Genomic DNA, 18,362 nt, shown 5'->3' on the forward strand with positions numbered 1-18,362 from the left:
AAAATCCTTATAGGTGCATGATGTAGGTTGATTTCCTTAGTTGTTCCCTCGATTATTGTTGCCTTGAGCGGCAGCAAGCAGTTATTGAAATTGTGCGGGGTCAAAGTAACATTTGGAAGAGCGTTGGTAGCACCGCGAGTTTATTGAGCCATTGATCTTCAATACATAAAATAGTATTAGTCGAAGAGTTAATGGTGCTAGTAAATTATAAATTTGCTAATTAAATGTGCAAGATTCACACAACGCATAAAAGGATGGATAGGGAAAACAACGAGATGTATTAAAAACACTTGAATTTCATTAAACATCACAAAGATAACTAACATCTTTTATCAAACACGAAACAAAACAAGAATAAGCACGAAACGAAACAAGGATAGAGTTTTAGGCAAAGCCTTTACAATGAATGAAAACTAATACGAAAATAGAAAAAGAAATCCTAAGATCTAATTCTTCTTAGGACGTGGGGGTTGGGTCTTGAATTTTTCCCACAGAAGATCCTTGAGAAACTGCATACCCTTCTCCAGTTCCTCAATCCTTTGATTTTGCTGCTCAATTTCTCTATCATGTCTCATAGCAGTCTTTCTGAAGATGTTATACACATCATATGAGTATGTTGATAATTCCTCTTGTTGGTCTTCAAGCGTACTAAAGTGACCATCAATAAGTTCCATTAACTTACCAAACTTTGTCTTCACTTCATGTAAATCACTCATTACCATAGCATGTTCAACAGAGTTGGTGCAAAACACGGGAACAGTGGTAAGATGGGGTTCTTTAGATGAACTTGAACTCTTGGTATCTGATGTCTCGGGTTCCTTTCTTTTTAAAGAAGGAGCTATGACAACAGGGGGTTCTGGCTTAGGCTGGGTCTCTTCTTCGAGCTCCTCTTCCTTAATAATTTCTTCCATAACCTCTTCCTCTTCATCATCCCCATCATAATTAGTATTAGTGTGGGATTCTTCCATAAGAGGAGAGTATGGTGGAGTAGCAGGCGGGTAGACCGGTGATGCGGGTGAAGTAGCCAGTTGGTAAACTGGTGATGTTGGTGGAGAAACGAGTCCATAAGTTAGTGTGCGGACAGATCTTTCTGAGTCGGATCCCTCGGAGTCAGAAATGACGATCGGGTTACGGCGAGACATCCTAAATGAAAAGAAAGAGGGATGATTAGGTAGGTTCTAAGGCAGACATATAGGCACGAAATAAAATGCATAGGAAAGGCACTAGAAATCTTAAGTTAGGAAAGGTTATAGACCTATGGATTACTAAGGCACCTATCTAGCACATAAGGCACACATAAAATGCAATTCTGGTTCTCTATAACAACCTGGCTCTGATACCACTCTGTCATACCCCTAAATAGGGCCGGGGTAAATATGACTTCACAATATCACAACACCAGTATATATAAGCGATAACGACTCTAAATGAGACGTTTTAATAAAACAAAATTTGATTTGCAATGGAAACGTAATAATGTTTTACATAATGAAATTCATATGTAAATAACAAATGATAAGTTCTAATATGTGGACTACAATGCATCAGCTAGCTAAGCATCATAGGGCAGCACATAAGCTAATCTTCACCTGAGACAAACATGCTTAAAATGTCAACACAATGGTTGAGTGAACATCATAGGTTTATATAATCAATAAAGTTTCAGACCACAAGATTTAGTTATAAAGTTTTATCAGTTTGTTAGTAGTGTTGAGGTGTATGATATCGAGACTAAACAAAGTTACCCTATGATACCTTGAACTGTCAGTGTCGTTGAAATCATTATTATGTACCCCCTTGACGATCACGCCAATGGGTAGAGACATCACTCTCAGTAGGTATACTCACAATAACTAAGTTTGCGTTTCAAAGTAGCAATTAACGATATCATGGCAGGAATTTAGCATGAAACAAAGCATGTCATAGCACAGTTTGAACTAATCAAGTTTGAGTACTTGTGTCTAATCATAAAATAGTTTAAAAGCAAGCATGTGTCTCACCCCAAAGTTTATAAAACAGTTAAGAAATAGTAAAAAGAGGGGCTATGAAGTTCACCTTAGTAGCAAGTAAGTTATTCCACACAAGTAGTATGAACGGAGTATGTAATCGGAGATCTCAACCTAGAGATATAATCTTTGATTAGTTAATGTCTAACAGTCATAAAGTTTGTTTATTAATATAGCAACTATATTAACAGTGATGGTTTTCGAGAAAAGTTCCTATTTCTCAAAAGTTTCTATTTTCGGAAACCTACTATTTATGGAAAGCTTCCACTTATAGTAAGTTTCTAGTTTTAGTATGTTCGGGTTGTAATTCTTTACAAAGACGTTGTACAACTTTTCCCAAACCCCGTTGCTATCAGATAAGTCACTCTGATGATCTGTTGTTATCGGGCGCCCAGGACTCTTGACCAGAGTCTAAGTCTTGGCATTCGAGATCCACAAGCGGTTCCCATAAGGCAACAAGGACCACCCTAGGCCATAAGTAGTGGTGAGTTTTGTATAAATCGTACGTTATCTATTAATTATAACCTTCACGTTAAAGGTGTAAACATACAACGAATTATTAATGTACTTAACGATTATATATGATAATATAACTTAGTGTAATTAAGGTGTTACCATATAGATAAGTTTACAAGTTATAGTAATAATATTATTATTCTAATTACTTCTAATTACCATTAAATAAATACCTAAATTACTTCAAAAATAATAGGGTTTTATTAATCAAACATTATCCATAAATGTCTAAATAATTAATAAAATATCTAAAAATCATATACATAATTTTTATAGACTTAGTTAATCATATAGATGAGTAGAAAAATTTAAGAAAATGTTTTTATTTTATTTTTGTATTTATTTTTGTTTTTACCCTTAATTTGTTCACAAAACAAGTTTAAATCTACATAATTAATAAATAAACCCAAATAAATATATTTCTATTTTTTACAGACTTCTTTAAGTTTATAAAACTCAGAAAAATTATATATATATTTTTATTATTATTATATATATTTATTACGAATTATAACCTTATTTCAGGATTAATTAATAAATAATTCATATTTAATTATAACTAATATTCCAAAAATCATTATAATTATTTTTATATGATATATTACTGTTCTAAATAATTTCTATGAAAATATTATTGATATTAATATTTAATACAATTTAAATTCATTTTATACATTAAAACCATATAATAATACCATTAATTATAGAATAATTATATATAATGTTATATTAATTAATTTTTCTCATCCATTAATTTTTATAAGTGTAATAACCTCTGTGAAAATTATAATAACCAATTTTAAGTATTTAAAACAATTTAAAACGATTTAACCGTATATATCTATATCGATAATGTTAATGATTGTATAAAAATCGTTTCTTTTCTTTTTAACTTCATAATTACATATAATACTTCATCATACATACTTATATACATATATTAAATACATAGATACATATATAGACTATCCATGCATATATGCATACATGAATACATATATATATAGTTTTTTTTTATAAAATTGAAACTAATGAAGGTATGAACAAGATTAGATCTAGGGGTACCTTAGGGTTGTTAAGATTAATATTATGTGAAGGTTTAACGTGGTGATCGAGCAGAATAGCAGCAGCAGCAAATCAAACCAAGAAGGTAGCAATATGGATCGGTTTTGGTGGGTTTTTGGGTCACGATCACAGCAGCAGCAATATGGGATATTTTCCTGGGGTTTGCAGCAACAAAAGAGGTGGTTTTGTGATTGTGTTAGGCTGCAACGATGGCAACAGGTGGTGGTGTGGTTTGGTTGTTGAAAACTGAAGGTGAGAGGGTGGTGGTTGTGTTCTTGCGTCGCAAACAATGAGGGAAGAGAGGGGGTTTTGATTGATTTGTGAATGAAGAGAATAAGCCTAGGGGTCCTTTATATAGTTGAGTTTTAGAGTCATGAACACCTTAGGATTACTAGGAATTACTTGGTGTTCAAGATTTTCTTGAAGAGAAAGGATTAAGAATTAGGATTAGGCTAGGTTTGTAGTTTACTTAGTAATTAAGTTTTTCTTTTATTAATCATGCTAGCCTATTTTTTATTAACATGTATATTTATTTTATTTATTTCGGCATTTATTATTTATATTATATATATATATATATATATATATATATATATATATATATATATATATATATATATATATATATTTCGGCATTATACTAATATATATATCTTATATATTTTCTCTTTTTATTTATTTATCATTTTATTTATTTTATTACTTCAAGTCTTATATTGAACACTATAGTTTTAATTGTAAAGTTAAATATATAATTTTATATATTTTTGTAGTGAGTTAAAATGATTATATGGTTCCAGTTAATATTAATAATTACTATAGCTTAATAAATACTTGGGTTAGGGTTTATATTTAATATTTAGGGTTAGTGCTTAAGTAATAAATACGATCATTTAATACAAGTATTAATTATAGTTCATTAATCATAAACGGATAACAACCCTAAATTGAATACACAGAAGAACAAATGAAAACCCCAAGGGCATTTTGGTCATTTCAGAATGGAAAAATGAGGGTTGTTATAGGAAAGTGGAAATGGGATCACCTTGTCGGATCCCCCTTTCAGGTGTAAACTCATTTGTAGGAGAGCCATTAACGAGGACAAAAATTGAAGAAGATGAGAGACCTGCACGAATGAAACTAATCTATTTGGGACCATAACCCATGTAGTAAAGAAAATCCCATTCAATACAATCGAATGCCTTCTCGAAGTCAACTTTGAAAACGAGACCTGTAATTTTTTACGTTTAAGTTCATCAATTATTTCATTTGCAATGAGAACACTATCGAGGATGTTACGTCCTTTTAGAAAAGCAGTCTGTTCACACCCTATTACCTTATGGATGACTTTTGCGGGTCGATTAGAAAGGATTTTTGTTAGAATTTTGTAATAACTACCTATGAGACATATAGGACGATATTCGTTTAAACCAATGGGATTGGGTTTTTTGGGAATGAGAGTGAAGAAAGAAGCATTATAGCCTTTGGAGATTTCGGAATTGGACCAAAACCATTTAAGAGCTTTAAGGAGGTCTATTTTGATTAGATCCCAATATTTTTTGAATAATTTCATATTAAAACTATCGGGACCAGGTGCTTTGGAGCTTTCACAATCATTTAGTGCGTCCCAGATTTCTTTTTCGGTGAATTCGGATTCAAGTATTACATTATCTTGTGGAGAGATGTATTCAAGATGTGGTTCATTATCAAAAGGGCACTTATTCTTAAGATTTTTAGTTTTGAAGATGGATTTGAAATAAAGGTAGGTTTCGTGTTTAATGATGTTAGGATCTTCGGTCCATATACCGTTAATTGAGATGCAATGGATGTTATTTTTATTGGATCGTCTTTTGATAAAGTTATGAAAGTATTTAGAATTTTCATCACCTTCTAGCGTTCATTTAATATGCGACTTTTGTTTTAACATTCTAGTTTTCTTTTTTTCTTTTTCAATGTGGAGCATTTTCTCTTCAATCCATTTATTTTGTTCTGATTCAGTTAAAGATCTGGATTCAGCGGTTGCTTCCCAATCCATTTATTACATAGAATGTAATCAGGACGGTTACCACTAATTGGGATCGACCAAGCATTTTTGATCACTGTGTCAGCATCTTTTAGATCGAGCCAAGCATTGAAAACCCGAATAGGTTTCGGGCCAGAGTCAACAAATGTATTTCTAAGGATGATGGGAAAATGATCTGAAAGGTCGCGGTCAAGCATTTTAGATGAGATGTTGGGCCAAATCTTAAGGATATCGTCGGAAATATGGAATCTACCTAGTTTACTGATTTTCATACTTTTTCGTAGATTCTAGTAAATTTCTTGCCACTGAGGGGTAAATCAATGTGTCCAGTTTGGTTTATAAAGTTATTAAAATTATCGGCCCAATGTTGATTAAATTCACAGTTCATACACTCGGATTTGTTTCTGACCTCATTAAAATCACCAAAAATAATGAACGGAGTATTAAGGGAATTTATAAGGGAGGTTAGTTCATTCCATAACCTTAGTTTTTTGTTATTTGAGTGGGGGCCGTACACATTAATGAAGGCGATTTCAGAATCATAACCCGTCCATGATCCTTTAATTGCCAAAAAGAATTCCCCTTCAATTGCGAAGTCGATGGAAAAAATATTTGAATCCTAAATAAGTATGATACCACTCGAAGCACCAACCGATTCCTTTTGAACAAATTTAAAATCTGAACTACCCCAAAAAGATTCAATAAAAGTGTCACAGGTTTGTCCACACTTGGTTTCTTGTAGACCTAAAATTGTAGGTTTTTCAATGTTGCAAATACGTTAAACCAAGTAATTTTACCCAATAACCCGAATATTAAGATAGATCATACACATTAAAGAAAACTTACTGAAAGACGAAGAGTCAGATGGAGTGGATTATTTGTTATTCCAACGAATCCCGATGCTTTGCCCAAATTCATTCGTGTCTACACTATTAGTGTATGAATTACCCGTCGGGGCCTTAGGCTTACTTTTAACTGTTGCAGAGCCAGTAACACGAGCACCATTCTGGTTATTCCCGCTGGTAAGAAGAGAAGATCAGTTATGTTTGGTGAGTTGCGAAAATCTAAGCTTTTGACCACTACGTGCGAGTTGTTTTTTGTGGAGAATATTCGAACGAGGTCTTTTTTTGATTATGTTTTGAGGATTTTCGATAGTGGGTTGGGAAGTATGTTTAGCTTTAAGGATGTCATCATTTATGGATCTTTTGAAAGGGTGATCTTTAACTTTAAGAATTGGGATGCTTTTATTATTATTTTTGGAAGTTTGTTTCTTTTTAGCTTTAGCTTGGCCAATGTTAAGTAAATCATTTAGGTTGAAGGGGTCTGAGGAGGTGATCGAGGTATGTACCGGATGATGATCAGGCATGAAGTCAATCGGTGAGTTGGGGTGAGGGTCAGAAGTACCTTGTTGTGAATTTGGATTTTTAATAGAAATGGTGGGCGGGCTGTTAAGTGGGTTTACAGGCTGGGTATAGGGCTTAAGTAAGGGTTCGCAAGGAGAGTCCACTTCAGGAGGGTTAGATGATGGGCTGGCGGATGTAGTAAAAGGTGAGTTGGGTTTATCATTGGGCTCAAATATGTTGGGCATGTAATATTGAACATGGGATGTCGATTCAGATACCTTTTCATGGTCATTATTTCTATCATTAATATCATGCGAGCCGTTGGATTGTGAACAGTTAGGAGAAACAGAGCAATTAATGTGTGGTGGTTGGAAGTAGGTGGTCCCCATACGCTTTGATGATCTAGGGGTTGTTTGGTTTTCCGATGGATTATTGCCGAAAAACTAACCGGAAATATTGTTCTTTTGGGTCGGAGGTTCAGCCGGCTCATCTAAAATTTTTGAACAATTTTTGGGACCGTTACTGTTGAGTCCCCAAAATAATTAAGGATTTAATTGTTTCAAAACAACAATCATGTACACTAGAATGTTATGTGCAGCCAGCATAGGTTTATTTATGTATAAACAGCAATTGTTGCTGTGTCGAGTGTTTTAGTATGCTGATTTCTCTACCAGCACAAGGTAGACAATATTATTCATTGAGCACAGGATGAGCACCCAGCAAATCATGAAGATCAAGTGAACTAGTATAGATGAACCAGCATAGCTGGTAGCAGCATACAACACAAGACAACTATGCTCCATTACAAGCATAGTAGTTTTCTAATTGGTCTACATCAAGTGTACTATTCAACAGAAGTCGAAGACAAAGTTGAACAGAAAAGGACACGTGTCGGCGGCTGACGAGTGACCTTACAAGACTACGTGAGAATGCAGAAGTTTAGCGCATGTGCAGACATGTGTAATACTTTGTTAACGCTTAGGAAATCCAACATTCTATTTGTTTATTCAAATAGTGGTGCCAAACCGAATTGAGGTGTTCCTGCAAATAGCTACCAAATAGGAAAGGAGAGAGCACGATCTCTGATGTAGTTTCCCCACAAGTACAGACATCCTATGTACTAATGGACAATGGATCAATTACATGGATAAAAGGATTGCTATAAATAGAAGTGATAATGCCCCATTTATACATAATTTTAGATGCGTTATCGGTTCTCGCCTTTATTAATTATTATTATGAATGATTTTTGATGACTTTTAGTTCGTAAGAGAGTAAAATGGAGATTTGTGTTCAAAAAGTGGTTGATGGGGTCATGGGACTTTGTTGCAACTTTGGCGAGATTTCAACTCAAACGACGTTAAGACAAAGATGTTCGACAAACAATTGAAAACGGAGTTAGGGTTGCTAAGAGGAAACAATAGATCATGGACCAAAATTATGGTTAGAAGAAAAAAAAGCTAATCATGATGTTTTAATGTTTTCATGCCCACGAGGCCATGTTACGCGATTGCGAAGTTCACTTGAAGCGGTGAGACATGAGTAAACAAATTTTGGGCCGGTTGTATTGAAAAAAATAAAAGTGAGGCAGCTAACAAAATTTGGACTGACTTAATTGGTTATCAAAAAAGGCTGCACGTTTGTTCTTATTGACTATTTATATCCCATAAGCCCTGATTTTTTTTTTTAAAATAGTAATTTTTTTTAACCTTTTTGCGAAAATGGAAAAATCGTTTTTTTTTTTTTTTACAAAAATGGTAAAATCGAAGTTTGGAACTTCGGTTTTGCCAAATCCGAAGTTTCAACCTGAAAAGGGATTCACCTCAATGAAAATCTGAAATGTTGTATAAGGTTGATAATTTTTGAACTTATACTGATGATGAAAAGGCTGAAATGTTTGACTACCTGAGAATTGATTTAAGCAGAGACAGCAAACGTGAAGAAGTTATCAAAACTGAAATTAAATCTTTAAATGAAAAATTTTAATGCAAATCTGATGAAATTAAAATTTTGAAAGATGAAATTTCTAAACTTGAAAAACAATACTATGCTTTAAAATCTCTTCACTCAAATGCAGCAGTAGTCCAAAACCAGCTTACTGACCTTAAAAGGGTGGTAGCCTCTTGGTGTACATCTGCTCAATGCACAGCCAAGTGCATCAGTGAGCAAGTGCCTGCCCAAGTTAAGGCATTCTTTGCTCGTGACTATGTTGCTGCTGCTCATGCTGAAGTTGCTTTCATGGACCGCGTTCTTGAAACTGATCCTAATGCTATCTTGTCAAATACCTTTTCTAAGATAGTTAATGGTAATAAGGTCTTCACGAATAAGTTTGTGAAATCTACTGCTAACTCACCACCTACCATGAAAGAGATAATGTAGGATGAAGAAAGAGCAAGAGAAGCCAGTACCTCAAATGATGAGACTACTGACCCCTCAAGCATCTACTACATGACTCCAAAAGAAAGACGTATAAAAAGGAAAATCACTGAAAACAATCGAAGAAAGTTAAAATCAATTGATTCCCCTTCATGTTCGAGTTCCACTAATGCTGAGTCAGCTGATGAAAATCGTACTGGTCAACCAGTAACTGCAGACAAGCCAGTAAAATGAAATACACGCAAATCTAAGACAGTAATCAAAATTCATACTGGTCAACCAGTATCCGCAGATAAGCCAGTAACTTCTCATACTGGCTCGTCAAATGACAAAGGAAAAGCAGTATACCATGATTATGGTACTGGTTCCAAGAAGAAAGCTGCCCTTAAGGAAAAAGCTAAAGTGGACTAAATTGTGGAATCATGTGCTGGGTCGTCTATTACTGAGATAATGACTGTTAAACTTGACCAGCTCATATCAGCTATATCCCAAAGTAGGCCTGATCTTACTGCACCTATCAAATCTATGTATGATTAGTCAACAAGACCGAAAGTGAGAAAGTGTTACAAATGTGGCAGTAAGTTTCACTTGGCCACCTAGTGTAACCCAATCCCCATCTGCTACTGCCTCTTCAAGCAAACCAGCAGAAAGGAAGAGATCATCAAAGATGACCCTTCCAGAACCTATCCTCTAATAGGTTCTCAAAAAGAACTAATCTCTTAGCTACTGTGCAGGACATTCGAAACAAGCAAATTTGGTATCTCGATAGTGGATATTCGAGACATATGATCGGATGTAAGTCCCTGCTAATAGACTATCAGGAAAAAGATGGTCCAGTTGTTTCATATGGAGATATTTTGTTGGGTTACACAAAGGATTTTGGTACTTTAACAAATGGAAATGTAACATTTTTAAATGTAGCATATGTCGTTGGGCTTAAACACAATTTACTTAGCATAAGCCAACTGACAAGCAAAAGTAAGATAGTCCAATTCAGAAAGAAAATTGGCACTATTTTTGATAAGACATGGAAGCCACTGCTAACAGCAAAAAGACATGAAACATGTATCAATTGACATGAACACATCAGTCACAATAACTTATACTTGTTTTTATTCAAAGGCAGCAGACAACCTCAAGTAGTTATGGCACAAGAGACTCTCATATCTCAATTTCAAAGATATTCACAAATTATAAAGTAAAACTTCGGTGTCTGGGTTACCCACAATGTCTTATGTAAAGGACAGATTGTGTCCTGGTTGTGAAAAAGGGAAGCATCATCATGCATGATTCAAGTTAAAGCAGATTCCTTTTGTTGAGAAACCATTTCACCTACTTCATATGGATCTTTTTGGTCTTGTTAATGTGGACAGCTGTAGTGGGAAGAAGTATACATTGGTTATTGTTGAAGCAAAAGAGTGAAGCTACAGATAAAATTATCAATTTTATCAAAAGAATGGAATTATTGAATGGGAAGTTAGTGAAGCAGCTGAGAAGTGATCATGGTACAGAATTCAGAAATGCAACATTGGAAGAATTTTTTTGCTAACAAAGGTATTTCACAAAACTTATCTGCTATGAGAACACCTCAACAAAATGGTGTTGCAGAAAGAAGAAACAGAACTCTCATTGAAGCAGCAAGATCTATGTTGGCTGAGTCTGGGTTGAAGAATTCATATTGGGCAGAAGCTGTGAATACTGCATGTTTTACCCAGAATAGATCTTTAATAGTGAAAAGATATCAGAAAACTGCTTATGAAGTTTTCAAAGGAAGAAGACCCTCAATCTCATTTCTTCATGTATTTGGTACTCCTTGTTACATTCTAAACAATAGGGACCAGCTTGGCAAATTTGATGCTAAAGCCGATGAAGGAATATTTCTTGGATATTCCAACATGTCAAAGGCATATAGGGTCAACAACAAAAGAATGGGTTGTTTCGAAGAATCCATTAATGTTACATTTGATGAAACTGTCCACACTTCATCTTCTAATCAAGAAGATGAGGAGTTATTGTTTGAAGAGCCTACTCAGCAAGCTCTTGATGATAAAGAAGAACCAGCAGCCATTCCCTCTCCAATCAATGCTGCTGGGTTCTCTAAGATGAGATGGAATATTCTGTTCCATCTGTGTCTAAACCGTGTGGACCTGCTGGCTCTACTGAAGTTCTACAAATTGAGCAGAGGTCTACTGGTTCTGAAGGATCACAAGCTGATACTAGTTCCACTAATAATGAACAGCTGTCTTCTATTGCTGTATATACAGATGAACCAGCTAATGATAAAGATGTTGTGTGTTCTAAGATAAGGTCACCTGTTCATAACACCAGATGGACCAGGGAGCATCCAGTTGAGCTGATTATTGGTAATCTGGCTAGTGGTGTTAGGACAAGGAGACATGTAACCGGCAACTTTTGTATGCTTGTGAATTTTGTGTCTATCATTGAACCTACTTGTGCTGAAGAAGCAATGAAAGATACAAGCTGGGCAGGAGCTATGCAAGAAGTGATCTCCCAAATTGATAGGAATAAAATATGGACTTTGGTACCCAAACCTGATGATGAAACAAATAAAATCATTGGTACCAAGTGGGTAATTAAGAATAAGATGGATGAAGATGGGATTGTGGTCATAAACAAAGCTAGATTGGTAGCTCAAGGTTTAGACAGGAAGAAGGGTTGGATTATGGAGAGACATATGCACCAGTGGCTAGGATGGAAGTAATCATATTGTTCTTAGCTTATGCTGCTATGATGAACTTTAGAGTATTCCAGATAGATGTTAAATCTGCATTTCTAAATGGGAAGCTGCAAGAAGAAGTCTATGTCAAACAGCCTCCTGGTTTTGTAAGCAGTAAACATCCAGACCATGTCTACAAGTTAGACAAAGCTCTTTATAGCCTGAAACAGACACCTAGAGCATGGTATGAGACACTTCATGTGTATCTCACTGGTTTAGGTTTTAAAGTTGGAACAATTGATACTACTCTATTCTCAAAGGAGATAGATGGTGATCTCTTGCTGGTACAGATATATGTGGATGATATCATTTATGGTTCTAAAAGTCAAAGGTTTTCAAAACTTATGTCAAAGACATATGAAATGAGTTTACAAAGAGATTTGCAATACTTTCTTGAATTGCAAATTAAACAACTTGATGATGGTATTTTTATAAGTCAAGATAAATATATCAATGATATGTTAAAGAAATTTGGTCTAACCTATTTAAAAGACAAAGGGACTCCAATAACATCATCCATCAAAATAGATGTTGATCCCAATGGTGAAAAGTCAATATCACTGAATATAGACGTATGATTGGGTCCCTACTTTATCTCACAGCCAGCAGACCAGATATTATGTTTGCCACATGTCTATGTGCTAGATATCAAGCTGATCCTAAAAAGTCACATTTGTTGTTGGTAAAAAGGATATTTAGGTATCTAAAGGGTACTGCTAAACATGGTCTTTGGTATCCCAAAGACTAGGATTTCAAACTAATTGGGTATTCAGATGCTGATTTTGCAGGGTGTAAAATAGACAGGAAAAGTACTACTGGTGGTTGCCAGTTACTGGGTGGTAGGCTAGTCAGCTGGACCAGCAAAAAGCAAAATATTGTGTCCATATCTACTGCTGAAGCAGAATATGTTTCTGCTGGTAGTTATACTGCTCAAGTACTATGGATGCAAAGTCAGCTGAAGGACTATGGTGTTGATGTTACAAAAACTCCAATCTACTGTAACAACACCAGTGCAATTGCCATTACTAACAATCCTGTGATGCACTCATGGAAAAAGCACACGGATGTTCGATATCATTTCATAAGGGATCATGTTCAAAAAGGAGATGTGGAGCTTCACTTCATTTCAACAGACCAGTAATTAGCAGATCTTTTCACAAAGCCCTTAGATGAGAAACGTTTTAACTACTTCATCTCTGAGCTGAGTATGTTTGAACTCTAAGAATAAAAGACAACTTTGTTCGTGTACTGGTTCAACACCATATAGGTGTAGTGACCCGAACTTTTCCATGTTTATATATATTAATTGAGATTGATATTTACATGATTAAATGTTTCCAACATGTTAAGCAATCAAACTTGTTAAGACTTGATTAATTGAAATATGTTTCATATAGACAATTGACCACCCAAGTTGACCGATGATTCACGAACGTTAAAACTTGTAAAAACTATATGATGACATATATATGGATATATACATAGTTAACATGATACTATGATAAGTAAACATGTCATTAAGTATATTAACAATGAACTACATATGTAAAAACAAAACTACTCACTTAATGATTTTTAAACGAGACATATATGTAACGATTATCGTTGTAAAGACATTTAATGTATATATATCATATTAAGAGATATTCATACATGATAATATCATGATAATATAATAATTTAAAATCTCATTTGATATTATAAACATTGGGTTAACAACATTTAACAAGATCATTAACCTAAAGGTTTCAAAACAACACTTACATGTAACGACTAACGATGACTTAACGACTCAGTTAAAATGTATATACATGTAGTGTTTTAATATGTATTTATACACTTTTGAAAGACTTCAATACACTTATCAAAATACTTCTACTTAACAAAAATGCTTACAATTACATCCTCGTTCAGTTTCATCAACAATTTTACTCGTATGCACCCGTATTCGTACTCGTACAATACACAGCTTTTAGATGTATGTACTATTGGTATATACACTCCAATGATCAGCTCTTAGCAGCCCATGTGAGTCACCTAACACATGTGGGAACCATCATTTGGCAACTAGCATGAAATATCTCATAAAATTACAAAAATATGAGTAATCATTCATGACTTATTTACATGAAAACAAAATTACATATCCTTTATATCTAATCCATACACCAACGACCAAAAACACCTACAAACACTTTCATTATTCAATTTTCTTCATCTAATTGATCTCTCTCAAGTTCTATCTTCATGTTCTAAGTGTTCTTCATATATTCTACAAGTTCTAGTTACATAAAATCAAGAATACTTTCAAGTTTGCTAGCTCACTTCCAATCTTGTAAGGTGATCATCCAACCTCAAGAAATCTTTGTTTCTTACAGTAGGTTATCATTCTAATACAAGGTAATAATCATATTCAAACTTTGGTTCAATTTCTATAACTATAACAATCTTATTTCAAGTGATGATCTTACTTGAACTTGTTTTCGTGTCATGATTCTGCTTCAAGAACTTCGAGCCATCCAAGGATCCGTTGAAGCTAGATCCATTTTTCTCTTTTCCATTAGGTTTATACAAGGAACTTAAGGTAGTAATGATGTTCATAACATCATTCGATTCATACATATAAAGCTATCTTATTCGAAGGTTTAAACTTGTAATCACTAGAACATAGTTTAGTTAATTCTAAACTTGTTCGCAAACAAAAGTTAATCCTTCTAACTTGACTTTTAAAATCAACTAAACACATGTTCTATATCTATATGATATGCTAACTTAATGATTTAAAACCTGAAAACACGAAAAACACCGTAAAACCGGATTTACGCCGTCGTAGTAACACCGCGGGCTGTTTTGGGTTAGTTAATTAAAAACTATGATAAACTTTGATTTAAAAGTTGTTATTCTCAGAAAATGATTTTTATTATGAACATGAAACTATATCCAAAAATTATGGTTAAACTCAAAGTGGAAGTATGTTTTCTAAAATGGTCATCTAGACGTCGTTCTTTCGACTGAAATGACTACCTTTACAAAAATGACTTGTAACTTATTTTTCTGACTATAATCCTATACTTTTTTGTTTAGATTCATAAAATAGAGTTCAATATAAAACCATAGCAATTTGATTCACTCAAAACGGATTTAAAATGAAGAAGTTATGGGTAAAACAAGATTGGATAATTTTTCTCATTTTAGCTACGTGAAAATTGGTAACAAATCTATTCCAACCATAACTTAATCAACTTGTATTGTATATTATGTAATCTTGAGATACCATAGACACGTATACAATGTTTCGACCTATCATGTCGACACATCTATATATATTTCGGAACAACCATAGACACTCTATATGTGAATGTTGGAGTTAGCTATACAGGGTTGAGGTTGATTCCAAAATATATATAGTTTGAGTTGTGATCAATATTGAGATACGTATACACTGGGTCGTGGATTGATTCAAGATAATATTTATCGATTTATTTCTATACATCTAACTGTGGACAACTAGTTGTAGGTTACTAACGAGGACAGCTGACTTAATAAACTTAAAACATCAAAATATATTAAAAGTGTTGTAAATATATTTTGAACATACTTTAATATATATGTATATATTGTTATAGGTTCGTGAATCAACAGTGGCCAAGTCTTAATTCTCGGCGAAGTAAAAATCTGTGAAAGTGAGTTATAGTCCCACTTTTAAAATCTAATATTTTTGGGATGAGAATACATGTAGGTTTTATAAATGATTTACAAAATAGACACAAGTACGTGAAACTACATTCTATGGTTGAATTATCGAAATCGAATATGCCCCTTTTTATTAAGTCTGGTAATCTAAGAATTAGGGAACAGACACCCTAATTGACGCGAATCCTAAAGATAGATCTATTGGGCCTAACAAACTCCATTCAAAGTACCGGATGCTTTAGTACTTCGAAATTTATATCATATCCGAAGGGTGTCCCGGAATGATGGGGATATTCTTATATATGCATCTTGTTAATGTCGGTTACCAGGTGTTCACCATATGAATGATTTTTATCTCTATGTATGGGATGTGTATTGAAATATGAAATCTTGTGGTCTATTATTATGATTTGATATATATAGGTTAAACCTATAACTCACCAACATTTTTGTTGACGTTTTAAGCATGTTTATTCTCAAGTGATTATTAAGAGCTTCCGCTGTCGCATACTTAAATAAGGACAAGATTTGGAGTCCATGCTTGTATGATATTGTGTAAAAACTGCATTCAAGAAACTTATTTTGTTGTAACATATTTGTATTGTAAACCATTATGTAATGGTCGTGTGTAAACAGGATATTTTAGATTATCATTATTTGATAATCTACGTAAAGCTTTTTAAACCTTTATTGATGAAATAAAGGTTATGGTTTGTTTTAAAATGAATGCAGTCTTTGAAAAACGTCTCATATAGAGGTCAAAACCTCGCAACGAAATCAATTAATATGGAACGTTTTTAATCAATAAGAACGGGACATTTCAGTTGGTATCAGAGCGTTGGTCTTAGAGAACCAGAATTTTGCATTAGTGTGTCTTATCGAGTTTGTTAGGATGAATTAGTGAGTCTGGACTTCGACCGTGTTTACTTGAAAAATGATTGCTTAACAAATTTTGTTGGAAACTATATATTTTTAACATGTGAATATTATGTGATATATTAATCTCTTAACGCGTTTGATATTATGTGATAGATGTCTACCTCTAGAACAAGTCCCATTGACTCACCTAATAATAATGAAGAGTCAAATGTAAATTGGAATGATTCGTGGACTGATTCACAAGTTCCCGAAGAGGAACCGGAAGAAGAGTCGGAACCGGAAGAAGAATCGGAACCGAAAGAAGAATCGGAACCGGGTGAAGAAATAGAACCGGTGGGGGAAATAATAAAACGGTTAAGTAAAAGAAAATCCTCAACCAACCGACCAAGGTTAATTATGGTCAATGGTGTTTCCGCCAAGGAAGCAAAATATTGGGAGGATTACCAATTCTCCGATGAATCGGATTCCGACGAGAATTCCGATGATGTTATAGAAATTACCCCAACTGAATTTAAAAAGGCAAAAGAAAATAATAAGGGAAAGGGCATAAAAATAGAGAAATCTAATTCCAACCCCGATGAACTTTATATGTATCGTCAACCCCCGAAGTCCTTAAGTTGTAACAATGACCCGGGAACCTCTAAACCACCAGGTTTTTCTAAACCAATGTGGAAAATTACGGCTCGTATTAGGGGAACATCATATATCCCTAGAAACTTGGCAAAACGAACCAAAACCGAAGAAGAAGAAACAAGCGAGTCGGAATAAGATAGTTGTATTCGTGTGGTGTAATATATGTAATATAGTGTGCTTATGCTTTATGATATATGTAAAAATTGCTTGTATTAATAAGTATTTTTTTATGAATCTAACTCTTGTCTATTTTACAGTATAAAAACACAAAATGGATAGATAACCCAATATTTTAAGAGACCTACCCGAAGACATGATTGATGAAATCTTGTCTAGAGTCGGTCAGAATTCTTCGGCACAACTATTTAAGGCGAGATCAGTTTGTAAGACATTCGAAGAACGTTCCAAGAATGCCTTGGTTTATAAAAGGCTTTCGTTCGAAAGATGGGGGATATCACATTGGGAAATCCATAAGTTACGATGTGTTTACTTTGACGCATATATTGCGGGGAACCCAAATGCTATTTTACGCAATGGGTTAAGAAATTATTTTGACTCAATATATCCGAATATTGGACTTCGTGATTTAGAAAAAGCGGCTAACATGCAACATAAAGAAGCATGTTATGCTTACGGATTAGTAATGTTCGCTTCTCACCAAAGTGAGAACAAGAACATCGGGCTACAACTATTAAACAAAAAGTTCCCACAAGTGACGGAGTCGGTAATTGGGGTAAGAAATGAGGTTTTTAGATTGTTACGGGACTGTTGGACATTACGTAACTCTCGTCCCTTTGACGACGTTACAACACGCTGTCTTATCAACGGCCATAATGGTTATGTTCCACAAGACCAAGGATGGGAAGTAATCCTAGTAAAACCAGAATGCATGACTTGTTTCTGGACGTATGAATTACGTGTCTTTATTGCCTTTGCTGAACGACTTGTGTACTAGCTAGAATTATCTTCACAACCATCTTGTATCAAATTTATTGTGTGCTATATTTCATGCTATATGTAAAATAAGCGGTATTGTAAGTTTGTAAAATATTGTGTAAAAGTTTGAACGCGAAATATTATTATAATCAGTT

Source organism: Rutidosis leptorrhynchoides, chromosome 10 (assembly GCF_046630445.1).
Source record: "Rutidosis leptorrhynchoides isolate AG116_Rl617_1_P2 chromosome 10, CSIRO_AGI_Rlap_v1, whole genome shotgun sequence".
NCBI classification, from domain to species: domain Eukaryota; kingdom Viridiplantae; phylum Streptophyta; class Magnoliopsida; order Asterales; family Asteraceae; genus Rutidosis; species Rutidosis leptorrhynchoides.